At 36.3% G+C, this 22,366-nt stretch overlaps 1 protein-coding gene across 1 annotated transcript in view; it reads right to left on the bottom strand.

The window, feature by feature from the left end:
- Positions 1-22,366, bottom strand: part of LOC111171265 (tripartite motif-containing protein 43) — a 46,587-nt gene that overhangs the window by 11,896 nt on the left and 12,325 nt on the right. Inside the window, exon 3 of the mRNA XM_089915471.1 lies at positions 7,882-8,014. The gene's annotated coding sequence lies outside the window, so the exon portion shown is untranslated. The remainder of the gene's footprint in view (positions 1-7,881; positions 8,015-22,366) is intronic.

Here is a 22,366-nt window from a genome sequence, read left to right as displayed (position 1 = left end):
CAAATAATCCAGGATAACCCCTCTTTTTTAAGGTCCATCACCTTAATTTGCAAAATTCCTTTTGCCATGTAACATATTCATAGGTTCCAGGGATTAGGGTGGGGACATCTTTGGGAGCCATTATTCTGCCTATCACAATGACTCATAATGATGTGGGAGGAGATACTTTTAGATGTCTGTATATCTGACACAGAGTAAACCCTCAGTAAACGAGGCTCACACCGGGAGTTTGGAAAAGAGATTGATTAATAAGCACTGGAATCATCAGTAAAGCTTCATAGAGATGGGGGCTGAGTCCTGAAGGATAAAGAGAATTTGGATAAAGGAAAGGATGGAGAAAAAGGCCATGATGTCCTGAGAATAATATAAAGAAAAGAACAAATGCAGCAAGTTCTCATAGCAAGAGGCAAGATTTAAAGACAAATAGTCCGGAATTCAAATGCTTACTTTGCTTGTAATAAGATCTGTTATCTTAAGCAATTTAATAAACCTCTCTGGGCCTCAGTTTTCCCTTTTTAAAAAATTGTTGTTGTCTATTGACAACATTGTAGGACAAAAGCAAGACATTTTAGTATCCTCTCTTTGCTCCCTCAGTTTCACTGATTACAGAAAACCCACATTGTCTTTACAACCACATTTATAGCTATTCTGGGGGGATAAACAAATTCATCTCTAACCTACTTGTGTCATTGCAAAATACTGAGGTGAATAGCTCCTCAGGTTTCATAAGCAGACGAGGAGAAGGGCTAGGCAGCAGTTTTCAAACTTCCTCAATGCTTCAACCCATCAGTGGAAATTTTGGCGAGTGTATTCCCAATATATGAACAATATGTATATTCACCAAATATATACATTCATCCATATGTGTTCATACATTGGAAGTACATATTATACACATGTGATATTAACATATACATTTGTGTTCATATAAATATGAATAAACCTAAATCATGTTTTATTTTAATTTTAGATAAAATAATTATTAACAGAAGTGTTAATAGATTCCTTTTACATTACAATTGATTGTCATGCATAATTCTTAAAGTGCCTTTGAATAGAGATCGCCTTGAGTTTAGTTCAGAATGCCACAGTGTGTTCATTCTGACAAGTCTGTCCCTGCCACACTTGCACTGTCTTCGTAACCTCAGAGAGCATCCTTCTTTTTTGACTTGTGCAAAGAACCATCCCAACAAGTACCTAAAAAAGGTATGTTTGGTCTCACGGTAAAAGATTGAACTGGGGTGGTTTCTACTTAATGGTGCATTAAGAAGTATGCAGATCAAGAGGAAATTTTCAAACAGCCTAAAACTGTTACCGATCAAGAATTCAGTGAAACTTTTCAGGAAAGCTCTGGAGATTAAGAAGGAAGGTAAAGTGTGCATTGTACTTGGGGCAACTGCATGTGACTGAGGTGTCAGGGTCCCAGTCCTCAGGAACTGCCAGGTGGCCTCATCACTATCGGGAAAAGAGCTCCTGGGAGCCTCCACCTGTGCTTCTTTCCTCCAAGAGGAGTGTTCTGACAGCTCAAGCTTCTCCTCTGAGGAAAAGACTGCCTCTTGCCTCTGTTGCTTCTGATTGCCCTCTGTCCTCATGGATTATGCCTCTGACTTCAATATTAAGATCAACCCCCCCACACACAAGGAATTCTTACTCCTCCACAGCTTAAAATTTAAAAAATTGCCTCACACACGTGGAAGCAACCTCTGTCCGTTGACAGAGGAATAGATAAAGAAGAGGTGGTACATATATACAGTGGAATATTACTCAGCCATAAAAAAGAATGAAATAATGCCATTTGCAGCAACATGGATGGACCTAGAGATTATCATACTAAGTGAAGTAAGTCACACAGAGAAAGACAAATATCATATGATATCACTTATATGTGGAATATTAAAAATGATACAAATGAACTTAGTTTCAAAACAGAAATAGACTCAGACATAGAAAAAACTTGCAGTTACCAAAGGGGAGGGGAGGAAGGGATAAATTGGGAGTTTTGGATTAAAATATACACATTACTATATGTAAAATAGATAAACAACAAGGACCTACTGTATAGCATAGGGAACTATACGCAATACTTTGTAATAACCTATAATGGAAGAGAATGTAAATAAAGAATATATATATTTTTATATCTATCTATCTATCTATCTATCTATACAGCTGAACCACTTTGCTGTACACCTGAAACTAAAACAACATTGTAAATCAACTATATGTATTTCAATAAAACTTTTAAAAAGAAGTGAGATTTGGATTCACATAGATACACTATTGATGCTATGTGTAAAATAGATAACTCATGAGAACCTACTGTATAGCTCAGGGAACTCTACTCAGTGTTCTGTGGTGACCTAAGTGGGAAGGAAATCCAAAACAGAGGCGATATATGTATACCTACAGCAGATTCACTTTGCTGTACAGTAGAAACTAATACAGTGTAAAGCAACTATACTCCAATAAAAATGATTTTAAAAATAAGAAGTGAAAAAAAATTGCCTCATGCACGCCTTCCCTCTCCATCACAATACTAGTGAATAGGGTGAGATTTATAGAACCTTGTTAGAGAAATTTAGATTTAATATTTCTTGAAATGAATTACTGAGGATTTTGTTCTGAGAACTTAAAAGACTTTAGGAAGATGGTCTTGTCAGCTGGATTGGAAAAGCATAGGATATGGTGGCTGGGAATGATTGGGAGTGGGGAGAAGGGCTCAGAGTTGTACTAGCCAATAATCTAACCGTGGTGTGAGGAGATGCTCGCATGGGTCCCCCACCTATGTCTTTGTATGCAGTGATAAAAGAGAAAGTTTAATCAGGTGTTTACAATATTTATGATAGTTATTTGCAATGCACATTGGATGAGCACACTGCTAGATGCTATATAAAAAAGGAAAATTAAAATTTGATCATAAATGTGTTCTTTCAGAACTTCCTCTTTTTTGTATTATAATCTACTCTGGGGATTACAAAGGAGAAGTTCAAGTGAAATTAAATTATTAAGTAATACGTTATTAAGGAAGTCAGGGGCTGGGGGGATTCTGGCACATAGTTGAAAACTCACTATGTTCTGGTTTTGGTGCTGCTACCAATTGACTGTGTGATTTTTGGCACAACACTTAGAACTGTAGTTTCCTCAGCTTAAAAAAAAAGTATTCAATAATACAAATTCCACGAATCTTCTTGATCTAGAAAAGAATATGATTGTAGAAGAATAAAAAATGCTGAAGTGAGGGAAATTTTCCTTCTTTCTTCTCTTTTTCAAGCATCATGCATCATTCTTCAAGCACAGTTGATTTTTCTTCAACCGTGGTTGAAGAAATATATAAGTAATATATATGTACTTATATATTATTAACCTATAGCATATGTGATCGTATTTTCAAGTGTTTTTAAGAGGAAGTAGCATATAATTAAATAGTCACTATATGGCATTTTAACAGTAACTCAACATAAATAGAACCAACATTTAATAATAATCATTATTTCTTCATGAAAACACAAAATGATCAAAATGACATTTTCCTCTGGAAGTTGTCCTGTTGCAATATTGTAAAAGAGCTAAGAGATTTCCAAGATAAGAAACCTAAGTGCCATGTTGATAATTTGAGGAAGTCCATGCATATGATACATATAGAGGATTCCTCAGTTATCTGCTCTGATGGATAGAAGCATTAGCACAGAGAACCTAAAAACAATTACGTTACATCTAACTCTGAACTAAGCTTACAAAATTATGCGTAAACATGACTGTATCTAATGTCTTGAGGACTAACAATACTTCAAATTAATACTTCAAACTAAATAATGAAATTTCAATTCAGGAGACACAGGAAGTGTCCAGTTTCACCATCAACGAGTGCTTTAAAGAGAATGAAAATTATCACCTCTTCTTCCAAGCAAAGAAATAGCTTAAAACTGGCTAACCTATTTCTTCAAGTTTACTTTCTGTAGACAATTAATACTTTGATTTAAATAATACTTTTGGTGGATTGGAGTAAGCTTGGAATCAGAAGACCTGTATTTATATATTGGCACCTACTTTTACTAGCTATGTGACATTGAGCGAGGCCACAAATCCTTGAACTTCAATGTGATCATCTGGGACATGAGATTAATAATAGAGTTATATCTACCTGTGTTGTTCAAATGAGTATGAATAAGACACAACAAAATGATTAATGTGGAATTACTTTGTAAAGTAAGCTTATAATGATTTGATGAATTATTATAGATAAAATAAAACAAATTGTAACAATATAAATAATTATTGTATCAAACAACTTCATACTTCATGCAAACATTCTGAACTAAACCAAATTTTAAAATGACTCTACTTTCAAGTATAATATGATTTATCTGAAAAGACACATAAACAAGAAGACTTAGCATTCTTCCACTAACGCCATGTGAGCTTGTAGAAATCTCTAAAGCTCTCTGGAGTTGTTTCCTCAACTGACGAGGGATGGAGGACAGATAGTGCTGGGAGGAGTATCATTTTAAATATGGTGGTCATGGACAGCCTCCCTGAGAAACGGACACTTTAGCAAAGCCCTGAGGGAGGTTATGGAGGGAGACATGTGGGTATTTGGGGGAAAGTGCTCCAAGGAAAGGCACAATAAAACTCTGTGTTGGAAGCACGCGTTGAGTGTGAAGAACACCGAGGAGGACAGTGTGATGAATGAATGAGGCCTGAAAAGAGAAGGATAAGTTAGGGCTGAAGAAAAAAATGGCGGCCAGATCACGCAGGTCTGTTGGCCACTGTAAGGAGGATGGTGTGAAACCACTGTAGAGTTTAGGGTTCAAGGGTGACATTACCCAATCTGACCTAGCTGCTACGTTCAGAACAAACCATAGGAGGGAGGCAAGTGCTGAATCAGAGACACCAAAAGTAGAGTATTGTATTTACCCAGGAAACAGATCAAGGCCACCTGGAGGAGTTGGCCTTGGGAGAGGAATAATTAGATTATTTATACATTTTGAAGGTATAATAAACAGTATTGATTGATGGATCGAATATGTATGAGAAAAAGAGAAAAGTCACTTGGGAAGGGGCAGTGACTCCAAGTTGCTTAAGCAACTGGAAGAAGAAGTTGACGTTGAATGAGATCGGGAAATGTACAGAAAGATCAGGTTTGGAGGAGCTGCTATCAAGAGTCCAACTCAGGATGTATTAAATTTGAGATGTCTATTACCTTGCAAGTGAGGATGTCCAGTAGCAGTTGAATAGAATCTTAAGTTCAGGGGAAAGAACATTTGAACATCATCAACATACAGATAATATTTAAAGCCATAAGAGTGGGTGATATCACCTTGGGAATGCGTGTTGATACAGAAGAGAAGGGATCTAAGAAGCAAACCCCAGTGAACCCCAGTGGAGAGATGAGAAGAGTCAACAATGGGAGCTAGAAGAAACAACCAAGGGGAATAGGAGAACTGAGAGGGAAGCTTCCAGAAGCCAAGTGAAGAAAGTATTTCAAGGAAAGAGTCATCCACAACCCAATCAAAAAAATGGACAGATGATCTAAATAGGCATTTCTCCAAAGAAGACATACAGATGGCCAACAGGCACTTGAAAAGATGCTCAACATCGCTAATAATCAGAGAAATGCAAATAAAGACTGCAATGAGGTATCACCTCACACCAATCAGAATGGCCATCATTAAAAAGCCTACAAACAGTAAATGCTGGAGAGTGTGTGGAGAAAAGGGAACCCTCCTACACTGTCGGTAGGAATGTAAAATGGTGCAGCCACTATTGAGAACAGTGCAGAGGTTCTTTCAAAAACTAAAACTAGAACTACTATATGATCCAGCAATCCCACTCCTGAGCATATATTTGGAGAAGACTGTAATTCAAAGAGATACGTGCACCCCAATGTCCATAGTAGTACTATTTACCATAGCCAAGACAGGGAAGCAACATAAACGTCCACCGATAGATGAATGGATGAAGAAGATGTAGTATACATATATATGTGAATACTACACGGCTATGAAAAAGAATAAAATAGTGCCCCTTGCAGGAGCATGGTTGGACCTAGAGATTATCATACTAAATGAAGTAAGTCAGACAAAGACAAATATCATATGATATTACTTTTATGTGGAATCTAAAATATGATACAAATGAACTTATTTACAAAACAGAACCAGACTCACAGATACAGAAAACAAACTATGGTTACCAAAGGGGAAAGCAGGGTAGGGATAAATTACGAGGATGGGATTAACGTATACACTACTGTATATAAAATAACTAACTAACAAGGACCTATTGTTTAGCACAGGGAACTATATTCAATATCATGTAAAAACCTATATGGAAAAGAATATGTATATGTATAACTGAATCACTTTGCTGTGTACCAGAAACTAACCCAACACTGTAAATCAACTATACTTCAATGAAAAAAAATTTTTTCAAAGCTATGAAGAAATTAATTAAGAGAAAGACTGAGAGTTTACCAATGATTTTAGCACAATGGAAGTCATTCATAATCTTGAGAAGGGCTACTTTTTGTTTACTGTGGAGACCTTCTGGAGTAGATTCAAGACAGAACTGGAAGAGAGAGAGGGGACAGAATGAGTAAAAGAGACTTCTTTCAAGGAATTCTGATACATAGGGAAGCAGAGAAATCAGGTAATAGTTGGAGATTATTTAAAGAAGGATTTTTAAAAAAAGATATTACAGTATGTTTGCATGATTTTGGTAATGGTCTGGTTGAGACAGAGAAATATTGCATAAAGAAGAGAGAGAGAGTCTAATTGCTGAAGTGAAAGGGAGTGAGACCCAGTGTACAAGTATTAGCATATAGGATCATGGTTACTTCATTCCTAGTAGCATGAAAGAAGGGAGAATACTCATGTGCAGATAGAACAGGTTAGTTGATGTGGTGGCAGCAGGACAGAGGAGCTCACTACGGATTATTCTCGGGTACAACCAAGGACCTGAGTAGCTGAAGTAGAATGGAAGTTCTCTGAAAGAGAGGTCAGGATTTTGGAAATTTAATCCATGGACATTTATCATGAGTTATGACAGGAGTGTTAGAAAAACTTATATGACACACAGGACTGCTGTAAAGACATATATGATACAATCTTAAAGCAATAAATAAGAGTAATAAGTAATATAATCTAATGATATGAGCATTATGCTGGGGGAGTTTTAAGGAAGACAGAAGGAAAATGATCTGGAAGTGTCAACTAGGAGAAAGAAGGACAGACAACCTTTCTACATCTAGGTCCAGCAACAGAAGAGGTGTGAGAAACAAGCCAGCTGCCCCTTGAGAGCACGTATGCCCTAAATTTGTTATTGATATTTTTATTTCAACAGATATTTATTGGAATGCCAGCTACCTTCAGGTCAATAAATGAGGACTTCATAAATAAGGGCTTTAGTATCGTTTGAGCCTGCCATTTATTTTAATGTTTCACCCCATTCATATGTATTGGAATCCAGCGTGTTTTAGAGAAGATGGGCACTCACATGTCTGTGTTCTAGCCAATTTCCAACTCAGAAAACAATATTGTGCTTCCCTACATATCTTCCTGCTATTTCAATGGACAAAAACAGTTCTCTGCTTCCTCTCTGACACTCAGCAGAAAGAACGCTGCCTGCGTGTTTCCAGAGCAGGAGGCTCTAATCAAATGGTGCTTTATATTGTCTCCTAATGGTGACGCAGCCTCTTCAAAGTGCTTTCAGAGCCTGTAGAGGAAAAGTACCCAACAGACATAAAACCTGCTAGGAACTTAATCACGCACCCTAAGCAGCAAATCACTCAGATATAATAGGCTAGAGATTTCATTTAATTTTGTTTTGTTGGTCACATATAAGCATCCCTGTACGCCCACGTGTTCTCTCTTCCAGACTTACAAATCGTGTTTTCTTGAATTTGTTCTCTTTTTCAATTCAAACAATCCTAAGGATTCTTCTTTGACAAGAGTCTTTCGCTCCAACAGTTCAATTCAATTCATCCACATGCTTATTATGAGCAAGATCTCAGGTCCTAGTGGGAAAAGGAATGAAAAGATGAATGAATTCTGGTCCCTACAGGCCAAAGCCTTGCTGTGAAGGAGGAAGTTTGGCTCACATTGCTTCCCTAACCTTTTGGCTGAGTGAGAACAGAATATTGTCTCAAGCTTCCTCACATCAACACTCCTCTGGGGTAGTGCCTGGAAAGAGGGATTATTAAGAGGCACCTCAGATGCTTCTTGTGCACATTAAGCCATCCTAATAAAACATCTGTATTTCTCATCTGGATCTTCCCTTTATTAAGGGCTAAGGGATTCTATATTCCCCAGTTTCTTCCTGCTTCAACGTTTTAGCATGTATATACTAAAACACATTTCAGTTCATGTAACCACTTTGCCAAAGTTCTATTTCTCCCTTTGTTTCTTCTAAAATAAACTTTGCAGTCTTTAGCTAGGAATACAAAGTATTCTAGAATCTGCCTGCAACCCATCCTCTGACTGTAGGTGGGGACACAGTCCCCTTTCATGGAATAAACAGTGTGTTGGAGTTGGAGACCTCATTCCGAATCACAGCTATTCCTATGAATCAGTGTTGGTGGTGTGTTGTGTGGTATGATAACATGAGTTCAAAGCAATGGCTGAGCAAACTTCAACATCCTCATCTGTAAACTGGGACAACTACAGGCCACCTCATAAAAAATGTGAATGTAACTAAGATAAAGTAAACCTTTGTTTCAGTTCCTGGCACTTAGTAAGCATTAAAAAATAATAACAGCTATGATTACCATATCATTCTGCTTATTCTATTTCTTTATGTTCCAGACAAGTGGACTACTAGTGACCCAGAGGTTCATGCTTATTCCCATCTTGGGAATCATATGCAATCAAGTGTACATCAACTGTAAATGGGGTCTCCCCCTACCCTTTATCAAAGTCAACTGCTCTGTGTAAGCTGAGCTCAAATGCCCTCCCTTGGAGGGCTTCCCAGACCATCTCACAGCCAAGGATGATCACTGTTCCCTCCTCCTTGCACAGTTGTTTCTTTCCTACTTGGCAATGATCACATATTTGTATGCATTGAAATTACTATTATAAAAATGTGATTTTCCTTCTTTGCCTTCAAACTATTTATAATAACGTGCAATTATTTTATCTTGTGTATGTTCTTAATGCTTCACCCCACTGCCATCTTCCAGACTATTTCCTCCATGAGAGTAGGGATCACCAGCTCTTGTGCTCACCACTGTGAGACCCATATCCTGACTGAGTGCCTGTTACATAATTACATCTGGCACTCAATAGATATTTGATTAATAAATTTCATATTTTAAGGCAGGAATCATGTTATATTTTGTATCCCTTACAAAACTACCACAGAGTAAAGTATGTAACAAACAAATTCACTTCTCCTGATGAATGCCTACTCCAGTATAGAACAGAAATGCCAAAGAAAAGATCTGCAGTTAACAAGCCAGTTGTTTCACTAGAGACACTGTATTAGTTTCCTAGGGATGATATAACAAAATTCCATAACTGGGTGGCTTAAACAACAGAAATTTATTGGTACAGTTCTGCAGGCTAGAAGCCCAAAATCAAAATGTTGGCAGGGTCGGTTCCTTCTGAGAACTGTGAGAGAAAACTCTGTTCCATGTCCCTCCTGCAGCTTCTGTTGGTGATAAGGATTGGCATCCTTGGCATGTAGAAGCATCACCCTGACCTCGGCCTTCTTCTTCATAAGACATTTTCCCTCTATGAACGTCTATGACCAAATTTCCCCTTTTCATAGGGACTCTAGTCATATTGGATTATGGCCCACTCTAATGGCCTCATGATTTCCTCTGTAAAGACCCCCTCTCCAAAGAAGGTCACATCTGAGGTACTGGGGCTTAAGACTTCAATATATAAAATTTGGGGAAACATATTCAACCTAGAACAGGCACATATAAATTGGGCTGGAGCATAGAAGTGACACATTTCTAGACTTAGTCCCACCAAAAAAGATTTGAGGTGGCTTATAAGGGGGTTGTGGAGTTTGGGTGAAATGGGGTGTAAGGACTGTCATTGAGTATGGGGTTTCTTTTTGGGGTAATGGAAATGCTTTAAATTTGATTTTGGTGAAGGTTGCACAGCTCTGTGAATAGATTAAAAACCATTGAATTGTATACTTTAAATGAGTGAATGATATATGAATTATATCTCTATTTATGTCTGTTAAAAAGACAACTAGGAAAAAAAAGATTCACAAAGTAAAACAGAATGAAAAATAAACAAGAATATAGGGTATATGTACTAAATAAGCATACTTCCCTAACATGTTATGGGCCATAAAATGGTTAAACAATAACAATTCTAAAGTGTTTCAGCCAAAGGAAGATATTCTATGCACATTTCTGTCCAGTGGAAGGAACTTCTTCATTTGAGATCTCCATGAATAATACACTCTTTTTGGGAAGAGAAGTGCATTTTAAATGGTGCAGGTAGTGGTCAACACACACAGGGAGAAACAGAGACAGAGGGGGGAAATAGAGGGACACTGCACATATACACCTAGATATGTACAGTGAATTCTGAACATTAAGGATGTACATATATATGGTTAATTTCTTTTTAGTACAAAGAATCATCTGAATGCAGAAGAACAGAATATGAAGACATATAGAAGAGCGTTTGCAGAATTTAGGCCATGCAAAAGAGAAGAATTCTTTAATTGTATTTCAAAGTCCTCAGTTATAGAACTCCTCCATATTTGGGGCTCGGACAATGTTACCTTACTCTTGCTGTCAAAATTTTAGAACCCAGAATGTCCAAACTCAAAGCTATAGTAGTGATGATGATGATGGTTTTGGAGGCGTCCTATCTGCTGAAATACGAGCTAGCACAAGCATCTGTCCCACTTGCTTATCAATCCAAATTACTTTCCTGTGTGCAGAGTTTTAATTGAACGATAGAGTTGATCTGGGATGACAAAGTCCAGAGTGTTTTTATCAGTATAACTTACCTCATGTTTATGTAAAGTCAATAACGAAAATGGAAGGGGAAAAAAGTGTTTATGACTTCAATTCTTTTCAATTGAAAGGAGGTACAGAAAGAAACTTAATAAAATGAGAAAACTACTCTGGCCTCTTAAGAATCTTGGCTTCATACCTCTAAGGAAGTTATATATTTTATTATATTTTATATATTTTATTAACTCATATTTTATTTTATTTATATTTATTTATATATTTTATTAACTCTTACACAGTAATGTGGACCTACTAACTTCAAGGGAGACTGAGAACTTCTGGCCTAGCTGTATGCCTAAGAAACAGGAAATGTGTTTGGTGAGCAGTTTCTACCAGAGCATGGATCATACTTAGAGTTTGAAATCACCTCAAGAGATGCTATAGAAAGAAGAGAGCACAGGGCCAAAGGCAGAGCCTTGAGACAGTCCAACATTTAAAGGGCTGGTAAAGGAAGAGCTGGCAAAGGAGACTGAGAACGAATGCCAGTTTGAGAGAAGTGATATCATCTGGTCTGGAAGAGAAAGTGTTAATTGGGGAACTAGCATTTCACTTTATTAAACTCTTTGAGGATCTGTATTGTAACATTTAAAAAATTGTTTTGAATATCCTTAAGGGTAGGTTTATACAGAAAAAAAAAACTATTCAGAATTTTATTTTAATTTTTATAATCTATATTTGGTTGATTGAAGGTTGAAATTTAAAACAGAACTTGTTCTTTCTTAACTTTAGTTTCAGTATATATATCTTATTCAATTAATAAATCAAGTAAATTTTAACAATAACCCTGGGACCTTTCATAATTTTAGTCTTATTTTACACAGTTAATTAAATACTGTCAAACATTTTAAACAGCATTTATACATTTAATGTATTCTGTTAATTTTTAAGCAATTCAATCACCTGACAAACCCTATCAAGTACTTAAAATTAATTCTTATAAGTCTAAAAAAATTTAATTTATAATTATGGGGAATATTAACTTCTTTTACATATTTCAGTAAAACTGCATATAAATATAGTAAGTAATTTCAATTTAAAACCCAAAAGATTAAGTGAATTACTCAATTATATAGCTTATATTAGAATCAAGTCTAATCGAATAGGCCAAATTCTCTTAAATATCACACAGCACAGTTTTGAAATAATAATTAATGGAATATTAAATAATTAATTTGATTACCTAAACATTTCTATGTTTAAATCTAAATATTCTAGAGGTAAAAATATGCTTTCTCACAAAGGAAGTATTGGTACCATCGCAAAGAGTCTTCAAGGATACTCTCTTACCTGTTTGGCATATTTACCTGAGATACTGACCAGAGATACTATGCCTGTGATACCCTATTTGTAGTCACGATATCAATTCACCTAATAGTCTTGTAGGTCTAATAAACAACAGAGATTACATGCTTGGGTTTAGATTTGACTTAATTTTTCTTCTCACAAGACTCTGCAACCTCACTCAGGTGGTTACATCACTGGGTTTAATTTTCTTTTGGTTCTTATGTTACTTAAAATTCTTCCTACATAGGTCTAAAGAACTCTGATCTTAATGGAAACCTACACTTTGGTCAGGTTTTTCCCATTTGGTAGAAACAGATTTCCGTATGGGTGTAGATAACTCATGGCTATACAGTGCCAAGGTGGAGTCCATCTCACTAATAAAAGAGAGAGAGGGAGAGAGGGAGACAGAGACAGACAGACAGACAGAGACAGGGAGAGAAAGAGAAATAGAGAAAATGAGGAGCAAAGAGAATTGACCACTGTCTTGGTAACTTTGCGCAGAGCCTTTTCTGTGGAGTTGGTAGAGACTATAAAAGGGGTAAAACTGAACAATTTACCTATAATTGTGTATGTGAGCACCTGAGGTAGATTTAAAATCAAATATGTCTGATTTCAAAGGCATGACTTTGAAAATATGTACTTTGGCATATTTGTATGTGTGAATGTTTGTGTCTTTTCAATAATATTTTTTGTGAATATTTTCAAAGTGAATACTCTCAATGAATCTAAGATACCACATTTTAAAAACTAAATTTTTGTTAATGTATTGTTTTGGTTATACTTGGGGCCTTTTAGCATCCTTTAGTTTTAGAATTGCCATCTAGTTTTTTGTTATTTTTTAATGGTGGTAAGAATATTTAATGTATCTGACCTTTTAACAGATCTTTAAGTATTCCAAACAACACTGCTCTCTATTCTGCACAGTATTATCTGTAGACACAATGTTATGTAGCATATATCTAGAACTTATTCCTTTTGCATAACGAAAATTTTATAGCCCTTCATTAGCAGCTCCCTAGCAACCACCATGCTATTCTATGCTTCTACAAGTTTGACTACATTAGATACTTCATATAGGTTGAAGCATGCAGTATTTCCCTGCTGTGACTGCCTATTTCACTTAGCGTAATGTCCTCAAGTTTCATCAGTGTTGTCACATATTGCAGGATTCCCTTTTTTTCAAGGCTGAATAGTATTCTATGTTATGTATACCTACTTTATTTAAAAAAACTCCTTTCATTGGTTGATGGACATTTAGGTTGCTTCTACATCTTATCTTATGTGAATATGGCTGCAATTAATATGGAAGTACTAACATCTCTTCGAGTCCTGCTTTCGATCCTTCTGGATAAATATCCAGAAGTGGGATGGCTGGATCATAAGGTAGTTCTTTTTAAATTTTTGAGGATCCTTCATGCTGCTTTCCATTGTGGCTGCACCATTTTGCACTCCCAACAATAGTGTAAAAGACTTCGAATTATTTAGAAAACAAACAAAACCAAAATCCCAAAAAACAGAGTTTTTAGTTTCTAGCTTAAACAATGAAACATCCCAGCAATCGACACTCCTCCCCTCTCCCAATAAAATTTCATTTAATTGAATCTTCAGTTTACCATTCTCCATATGTTCTCAAGAACTCTGAGGAAGATATTTCTTGAGACACTTGCTAATTTAATTCTCTTTAGTCTACGTCTTAATAATGTATTTTTTCTCAGAATTCCCACTACAGACCTTCAAAACTGTGACCTTTGCCAATAGTTATTCCTAATGGGCTTCTGGCTGAGCTCTTCCTTTTATATTCCAAACAAATCTCAACAATTTTTACTTTATCCTATCCAAATCACACTCACCTTGCTTCTTACAAAACTAGAATCACCAGCATTCTGTGATTATTCTGCTGTGTGTGGAATAAAATGGCCTTTCTATTTCATCAGACTGGAGAATATCTTTTCATCTTTCAAGTTCTTTAAGGGCCACTTTTCCTTTTAAATGTTTATTCATAACAAAATTCCTGGTGCTACTTTCCAGGACAGATTTCAGCTTTGATCCAATATATTAAACTCTCACATGAATCAGATACACATAGAAATTTTTAGTATGCTTAAGAATGAAAAAATCTATTTTTCACATCTATTCTTTAAAATATTATAAGGCTACTAAAAACAATAAAGGAAAAAATTTATGTACTAACATGAAAGTCTGCATTATTGAGTAAAATATACATATTATAAAATTATAGGCACAAGTACAAAAAAATTCCTCCAAAAACACCAAAAGAAAAAGTTAGTATACCCAACAGAAAATTGGACAAAATACTTGAACAGTCACTTCAGAGAACACAAGTGGGGCAACAAACTTAGGAGAAGCTGTTCTATTTTATTAGCTGTCAGGGAAATACAATTTAGTTGGCAAGCATATGGAGGAATTAGAATTTCACATACACTGCTGGTATGAGTGACTTCTAGATATATACCCACAGAAATAAATACATATAATCGTCAAATGTTCGTAGAAGCACAGTTTCTAACAGCTAAGAACTGGAGATGATCTAGATGTCTATCAAGAGGAAAATGGATAAATAGATGGTGGCATATTTGTACAATTGGTTAGTTCATAGGCCAGAGAATGAGTGAATGATTGGTACATGGAAAAAATATGGCCCAGTAGTATGCTGGAGCCTGCTCCTACCAGCTTACAAGAGGCAATTATGGGGGTCTTCTCTGGTGGCGCAGCAGTGAAGAGTCCACCTGCCAATGCAGGGGACACGGGTTCGATCCCTGGTCCAGGAAGATCCCACATGCCGCAGAGCAACTAAGCCCGTGCACCACAACCACTGAAGCCTGCGTGCTCTAGGGCCTGCGAGCCACAACTACTGAGACCGTGCCCTGAAAATACTGAAACCCATGTGCCTAGAGCCTGTGCTCTGCAACAAGAGAAGCTATTGCAATGAGAAGCCCACGCAGCGCAACGAAGAGTAACCCCCGCTCGCTGCAACTAGAGAAAAGCCCATGCGCAGCAACAAAGACCCAATGCAACCCCAAACAAGGCAATTATGGGCATCTACTTCCAACTCAGATACATCACGTTGTTAGCTTTAACTCTACCACTGTGGGAGTATTTGCATCATGGAAATTGAGATGCCACAAATCAGGGCTTTCCCCTCCCTTGCCAGAGCTGATTTACTAGTACACCACTGAAAGTATCTCACAAATGTAATTCTGAGCGAAAGATGCCGAACACAAAAGTAAATATACTATATAATTCTGTTTATAGAAACTGCAAAACTAAACGTTGGTGTTAGAATTCAGGACAGAATAGTGGATATTATTCAATGTGAGGAGTAGTGATGTAAAGGGGATTGAGGAGGGCATCTGGAGTTCCTGGTAAAGTTCTGTTTCTTGATCCTGATGCTGAATTATCATTGTTTGTCCCTCCTAAAAATTCATGAAGCTGTACGATTATGATTTGTGTACTTTTCTGTAAGTATGTACACATCAATTGAAAGCTTTCTTAAAATAAAAAAACAAAGAAATGCATAGCGTGATATCATTTTGTATTTTTAAAGGTATTGTGTATATGCATCGAAAAATGTCTGGAAGGATTAATACTAAAATGTTTACAATACTTACCTCTGGAGGGTGATATGGTGTAGGAAAGGAAAGAAGGGTTTAAAAGATTACTTTGAGCTTCTTATTTCCTATACTTCTATATACAATTCTCAAAAAGATAAACACGCTTCATTTTAGTAATAAAATTTAACCGAAACCCTCTATATTTTTTCTTAAAACGTGTCCTTTTACAAACCCATTCTATCATGTGATTGAAAAGCTAAATATTCTATTTCTCAAAACTTCAAAGCAAAGAAACTTGTCTGCAAAGATTCTCCTAGTTTAGGAGAATGAGAATTAATTAGTTGAAAAGAGTGGAATTTAGAGGAATCATTAAGAAATATTCTCATTTACCTATACACCTATGTTTTTATTGAAATCAATTTTTGTGATTTATAATTTATATACAATAAAATGCACAGATGTTCAGTGAATAGTGAAAAGAGTTTTACAAATATATATGTTCATATAACCACCTTCCAACTTTAAAAGATTGAAAATTTTAACTTTAACTGTAGAGACAGAGGATATAGGTTTTTGTGTACTTTGTTAGTGCCTCCTATATCAGTAGCTTTTTTATTAAGGATGTAGCATGAATAACCTAGGATTTTCAGTTTTATTTTTACATTTATTAATATTCTTAATACTTATTGAGTGCCTTAACCAGATTGTACATATAACACTAAACTATTGTGAAATGTTAGGGGACATTGTTGCTACTGTTTTTTTAACCCTACTAAAACTGCCTTGTGATATAACCGTATCTGAATTTATAGATGCATATACTAGTGTCCACATAAAGTGAACTATCTCTACCAGTAGGGATGTGGATTCACTTAGTACCTGTTTATTGCCTATTACATGCTCAGCGTTTTGCTTAGGCATGGAATGTAAAGGTACTTCTCAGTCCCTTCCTTGGAGTTGCTCATCTTAACAAATTTGTACTCTTACTCTTTACTTCCTTCCCATTAGCCCTACTGATTAATAATTTAATGTGTTGACAATAGCATGATTATTTGATATTTAATATCAGAACTTTTTCTGCTAAGACTTAGAAATGTAGCTGTATTAATAGCAGTTATTGTAAAATACTTTTTAAAGAGAAAACCTTGATTGACAAGGCATTTGGCGTATCATAAGTAGAGTCTTAAGTATATTTTTAGTACAAAGAAATATTTTGGTACATCAGTAATGGTAATAAAGTTTCCAAATTCTCCAGCCCGGATGAACCAATGACAAATTTGGAATTAAAAATATCTGCCTCCCTAAAACAAGCACTTGATAAACTTAAACTATCATCGGGGAATGAAGAAAGTAAGAAAGGTAAGATTTTGTTTTGTATTTTGTAATTTTTTCTGTTCAATTAACCAATTATCTAAAAGAGATAGGAGCAGTGTAGTTTACTGTATATAAATGCGAAAAAGTAGTACATTGTATATTGTAGTATATTTGTAGAGACGTGGATGGACCTAGAGACTGTCATACAGAGTGAAGTAAGTCAGAAAGAGAAAAACAAATATCGTATATTAACGTGTATACTTGGAATCTAGAAAAATGGTACAGATGAACCTATTTGCAGGGTGGGAATAGAGACACAGACGTAGGGAATGGACATGTAGACTCAGACGGAAATGGGGGATGAATTGGGAGATTGGGATTGACATATGTTCACTGCCATGTGTAAAACAGATAGCTAGTGGGAACCTGCTGTATAGCGTAGGGAGCTCAGCTTGGTGCTCTGTGGTGACCTAGATAGATGGGATTGAGGGGGGCGGGAGGGAGGTCCAAGAAGGAGGGGATATATGTATACATACAGCTGGTTCTCTTCATTGTACAACGGAAACTAACACAATATTGTAAAGCAATTATACCCCAATTAAAAAAAAAAAGGAGTACATTGTAGTAAAGAACTTATTTTTGATTTTTGTTTACTGAATGCTGGTAAAACCACAAAATGAATATATGGATTATTCCATTTTGTCTTTAAAAAAAATGAGAACCTATTAATTAAAAATTTTTTCTTCTATTACTCATTACTTTTTAACAGTGAGTTGAAATTTTTTGATAGTTGTAAATGTTCCATTGTGCATGATATAAAATATATTCAGTATTCTCTGACCTACACCTGGTATCTGGGGAAAAAAGTAACCCTTTCATGATTTCTCTTTTACATAAGGTTAAGTTATTGGATATAGTCTTGCATTGTAGAATAGAAATGTGTCATGTCGTATATCAGTTTGGGGATATGGGCAAGACTTACTCATGATAGTTGGTTTCTTCTTAGCTTTTAAGTGCATTACATGAAAGGTCACACAGAAAACTTAGTTATCTAAAATCATTTTAAAAATCAGGTTTTTTTGTATTTAGATTATTTTATTAAATACTTGTGTTATGGAATAGTTTACTTTTTAAGAATAGCACTACAGTAAACTTCTATTTTAATGTTTCTATTTCAGTTTTTTTCTTTGTTGTAGAAGAAGGCAGTGATGAAATTAAGATTGGAACCTCATGTAAAAATGGAGGGTGTTCAAAGGTATATACTGTAAAATTTGTTTGTGTCATGGAAGTAAATTTTTAATTTTGAGAAAAGAGAGTAATTGACTTAATTAGACAAACACTTGGGTGTCTTTTATGTGTTGGGCACTATTCCATGGAGCAGAGCTATTAACATGGGTAAGAGACTGTCTCTAAGGAGCACCGTGTCTAATAGATCATGGGAATAAATAGTTCTAATTCAGTCAGCATTTACTGAACACTTACTATGTGCCAGACATTGTTTTAGGGGCTGGGAATATAGCATTAAATAAAGCAAAAATCTCTGTTCTTACGGAGCTGATATTCTAATTTTGGGAGAAGGATAACAAGTTTTTAAATGCTGTGAATTTAGGTAGACTTGAAGAAAATTAAGCAGACAAGGAGATAGAGTAAAAGTATTTAAGTGCACTTGTCAGGGAAGTCCTTTCTGATATGGTGACACTAAATCAGAATTCTGAATAATGTAGCAGATGAGTTATGTAAACCGTGGAGTAGATGTGGGAGTAGTATGTGTAGAGGCATTAGAGCTTGGCTACTTGAGAAATCATGAGAAAGGTCAGTGGGGGCTTGATAAGCGTGCGGAAGTAGGGAGTATGAGAGGCAGGCAAGATTATGGAGGTCTGTCCTTATAAGCTACAGTGAGGGGTTTGGGCTTTATTCTAAGTGTAATAGGAAGCCATTGTCTGTTTAAGGAGGGGCTTTGAAAAAGATGTCTTTGGCTGATAAGTGGCAAATTTAATGGGGCAGGAGTGGAATCGGGAAGGAAAACCAGCTAGGGTGCTACTCTGGAGACCAGGCATTAGGATATGTTTTTGAGAAGTGGTTAAATGTAGGATGTATTCAGACATCTCAGTGAGGCTTCTTTCTGCCTACTCTATATAATATTACACACCCTCCAACATTCCATACTCTCCTTTTTTCTCCACAGCACTTACCACCTTATTACACACTACTTGTTTTACATATTTATTTTGCTTATGCTCTATCCCATCTAACTTTCCCTTCCCTTCCCCTTTTGAACTAAGGTTTAAAAGGAAAGAATGTTATTTGTTTTCTCTTTGCTGTGTCTTGAGTGCTTAGAACAATGCCTGGCACATGACAAACACGTGTGGAACGGATGATATTTGGAAGTATTAGCAGGACTTGCTAATAAACTGGAAGTGAAGCATCTAGGTCAGCGGTTCCCAACCTTTTTGGCACCCGGGACTGGTTTCGTGGAAGACAATTTTTCCACGGACCGGAGTGGAGGCAGGGGGGGATGGTTCAAGCAGTAACATGAGCGATGGGGAGCGGCACATGAAGCTCCGCTCACTTGCTGCTGTGCGGCCCGGCTCCTAACAGGCCGCGGGCTGCTACCAGTCCGAGTCCTGGGGATTGGGGACCCCTGATCTAGGTGATTTGTGCACCATTAACTGAGAAGGAGAAAATGGAGTTAGGGTTGGGGGCAGGTTTGCAGTCTTCCTTCATGTTAAATTTGACGTCACCTTGCTCATTTAGAGATGGAAATATGAATGCATTCACATGTGTATAAGGTAGAAGTAGTAGATAAAAGAGAACGATTAATTCTTGGGGTGAGGGAGATATCGTGCAAGTGGTAGGATAATGGAGGAAGATCAGAGCAAAGGTACCCCAGATGAACTTTGAGAAGTGAATGGCAGTTCTATAAATGGACAAAAAGGGAAAGGATATCCCAAGCAGAGGTGATAGCAGTAATATACAGAAAACAAAAAATAGGCAATAACAATGGTACAAAATTTGCTGATGTAAAGTTGAGATTAAAAGAGATAAGTAGGGTCTAGATCCTGAAAGGCTTTTATACTGCTCAAAACCCTACTTTAGGTCATGCTGGCCATTGAAGAAATTTTTTTTAAAGTTTTTTCATTGAAATATAACATTAAATATATATAAATATGTTAATTCTATATAAGCATAAGGGATTTTCACAAAGCAGAGCCCTCCTTATGCTTCCTCTCATTCATTATTTCCTCTCCCAAAGGTAACCACTTTTGTCTATCAACATAGATTAGTTTTGCCTACTTCTGAACTTACTGTAAATAGAATCATGGAACATGTACTCGTGTCTGTCCTCCTTTGCTTAATAAAATGTTGGTTATCTTGGTTTCATGTAGCTGTAATTTGTTCATTTTCATTGCTTTAAAACATGCCATTGTTTGAAAGTACCAATCAATTTATCCTTTCTACTGTCCTATAAAGATTTTTGATTAATGTTACTGTGAACATTTTTGTGCATGACTTTTAGGATACACGTACACATTTCTTTTAAGTATATGACTAGAAATGGTGTTGCTGGTTCAGAGTGTGTGTGTATGTGTGTTTGTGTGTGTATGTATGTTTAGCTTTAACATACTCGCACATAGTTTTACAAAGTGGTTGTATTTACGCTCTTACCGGCAATATATTAGGCTGGTTCCTTTTGTTCTACACCTTGGTAACACTTTGTAATATCAGTCTTTTATATTTTAGCCATTCTGGTGGATGTGGAATGTTCCCATTGTGGGTTTTTTTTTGTTGTTTTTTTTTTTTGCTGTACACGGGCCTCTCACTGTTGTGGCCTCTCCCGTTGCGGAGCACAGGCTCTGGACGCGCAGGTCCAGCGGCCATGGCTCACGGACCCAGCCGCTCCGCGGCATGTGGGATCTTCCCGGACTGGGGCACGAACCCGTGTCCTCTGCATCGGCAGGCGGACTCTCAACCACTGCGCCACCAGGGAAGCCCCCCCATTGTGGTTTTAGTTTGCACTTTCCTGATAATGATGTTGACTGCCTTTTTGTATGTTTATGGCCATTTGGATATCCTGTTTTGTGACATGCCCAAAGTCTTTTCATCTGTTTTTCTATTAAATTGACATTTTCTTAATGATTTTAGGAATTCTTTATATGTTTTAGCTACGAGTCCTTTGTCCGAAAGGCTATATACCTTTTCACTGTCTTAATAATGGCTTTTGATAAACAGAGTCTCTTCAATTTTAATGAAATTCAACTTGTTCATCTTTTCCTTTATGACTAGGGCTTTCTGTACCCTATTTAAGATATCTGTTTATTTTAGGACCATGAGTATTTTCTCATATATAGAGGCACATTTAAATGTGCAAACGACCTGGAACTGATTATTGTATATGGTGTGAGGTAGATGTAATTAAAGGACTTTAAACAAGAGAGTGATACATGTTTTAATTAGGTAGTAGAGTCCAGAAATTGAAGGCAGAGAAATTAATTAGAATCTTTTAGCATAGTTTCATTGCCTAAAATCTGCTAGTGATCATGAGGAAGTTTAGCAAATTAAACTGATAGATATTTTTAAGTCAGATTGGCAGGATTTTGTGATAGACTACATGTGGGTAGAGGGTAAAGAGAAACTGAAGAGGACTTACAGAATTTTTGCTTTGAGAGACTGAGTGGATATGGTGCCATCAAATAAGATGGGAAGAAGAGTAGGAGGTTTGGGGGGCAGTAGTGATGTAAGTTCAGAATCTAACATACTGAGTTTTGTGTGCCTATGGAATATCTTCAGGAGGTACACACACCCCGTAATTTGAATTTACAAAAAGTAAATGTACAGAATTCTATTTTCTCTAACTGTAGGGTGGTTGCTGTAAATACCAAAATAGACAGAAAATATACTATTGGCTGCATCTATGTTTTATTAACATAACGTTTTGTGAATTCATCTGTAGAGCCTTCATCTACAGCAGCAATGGGGCCCGGATCTTCCAGACAAACCCTGGATATATATATATAGGTCTGAAGCTCATTTTACGCTTCGTAGGAAAAAGAAATCATCATCTGGGACTTCCAGAATTGCTTATTAGATTTTCCATTTTAATTCATAATGTTCACACAGAGTTTACTATGCACATAAATCATCCTATAACTGTATTTCTGATGAGAGTACTAATCTCTTGGTTTCAATATTTTTCTGTAAATTTATAGAACAT

Source organism: Delphinapterus leucas, chromosome 7, assembly GCF_059928025.1.
Source record: "Delphinapterus leucas isolate spDelLeu-1000000601 "Yukka" chromosome 7, BTC_Dleu_Yukka2, whole genome shotgun sequence".
NCBI classification, from domain to species: Eukaryota; Metazoa; Chordata; class Mammalia; order Artiodactyla; family Monodontidae; genus Delphinapterus; species Delphinapterus leucas.
Note: the sequence above shows the minus strand (reverse complement) of the source record. Positions and strands in the feature narration are given on the sequence as shown.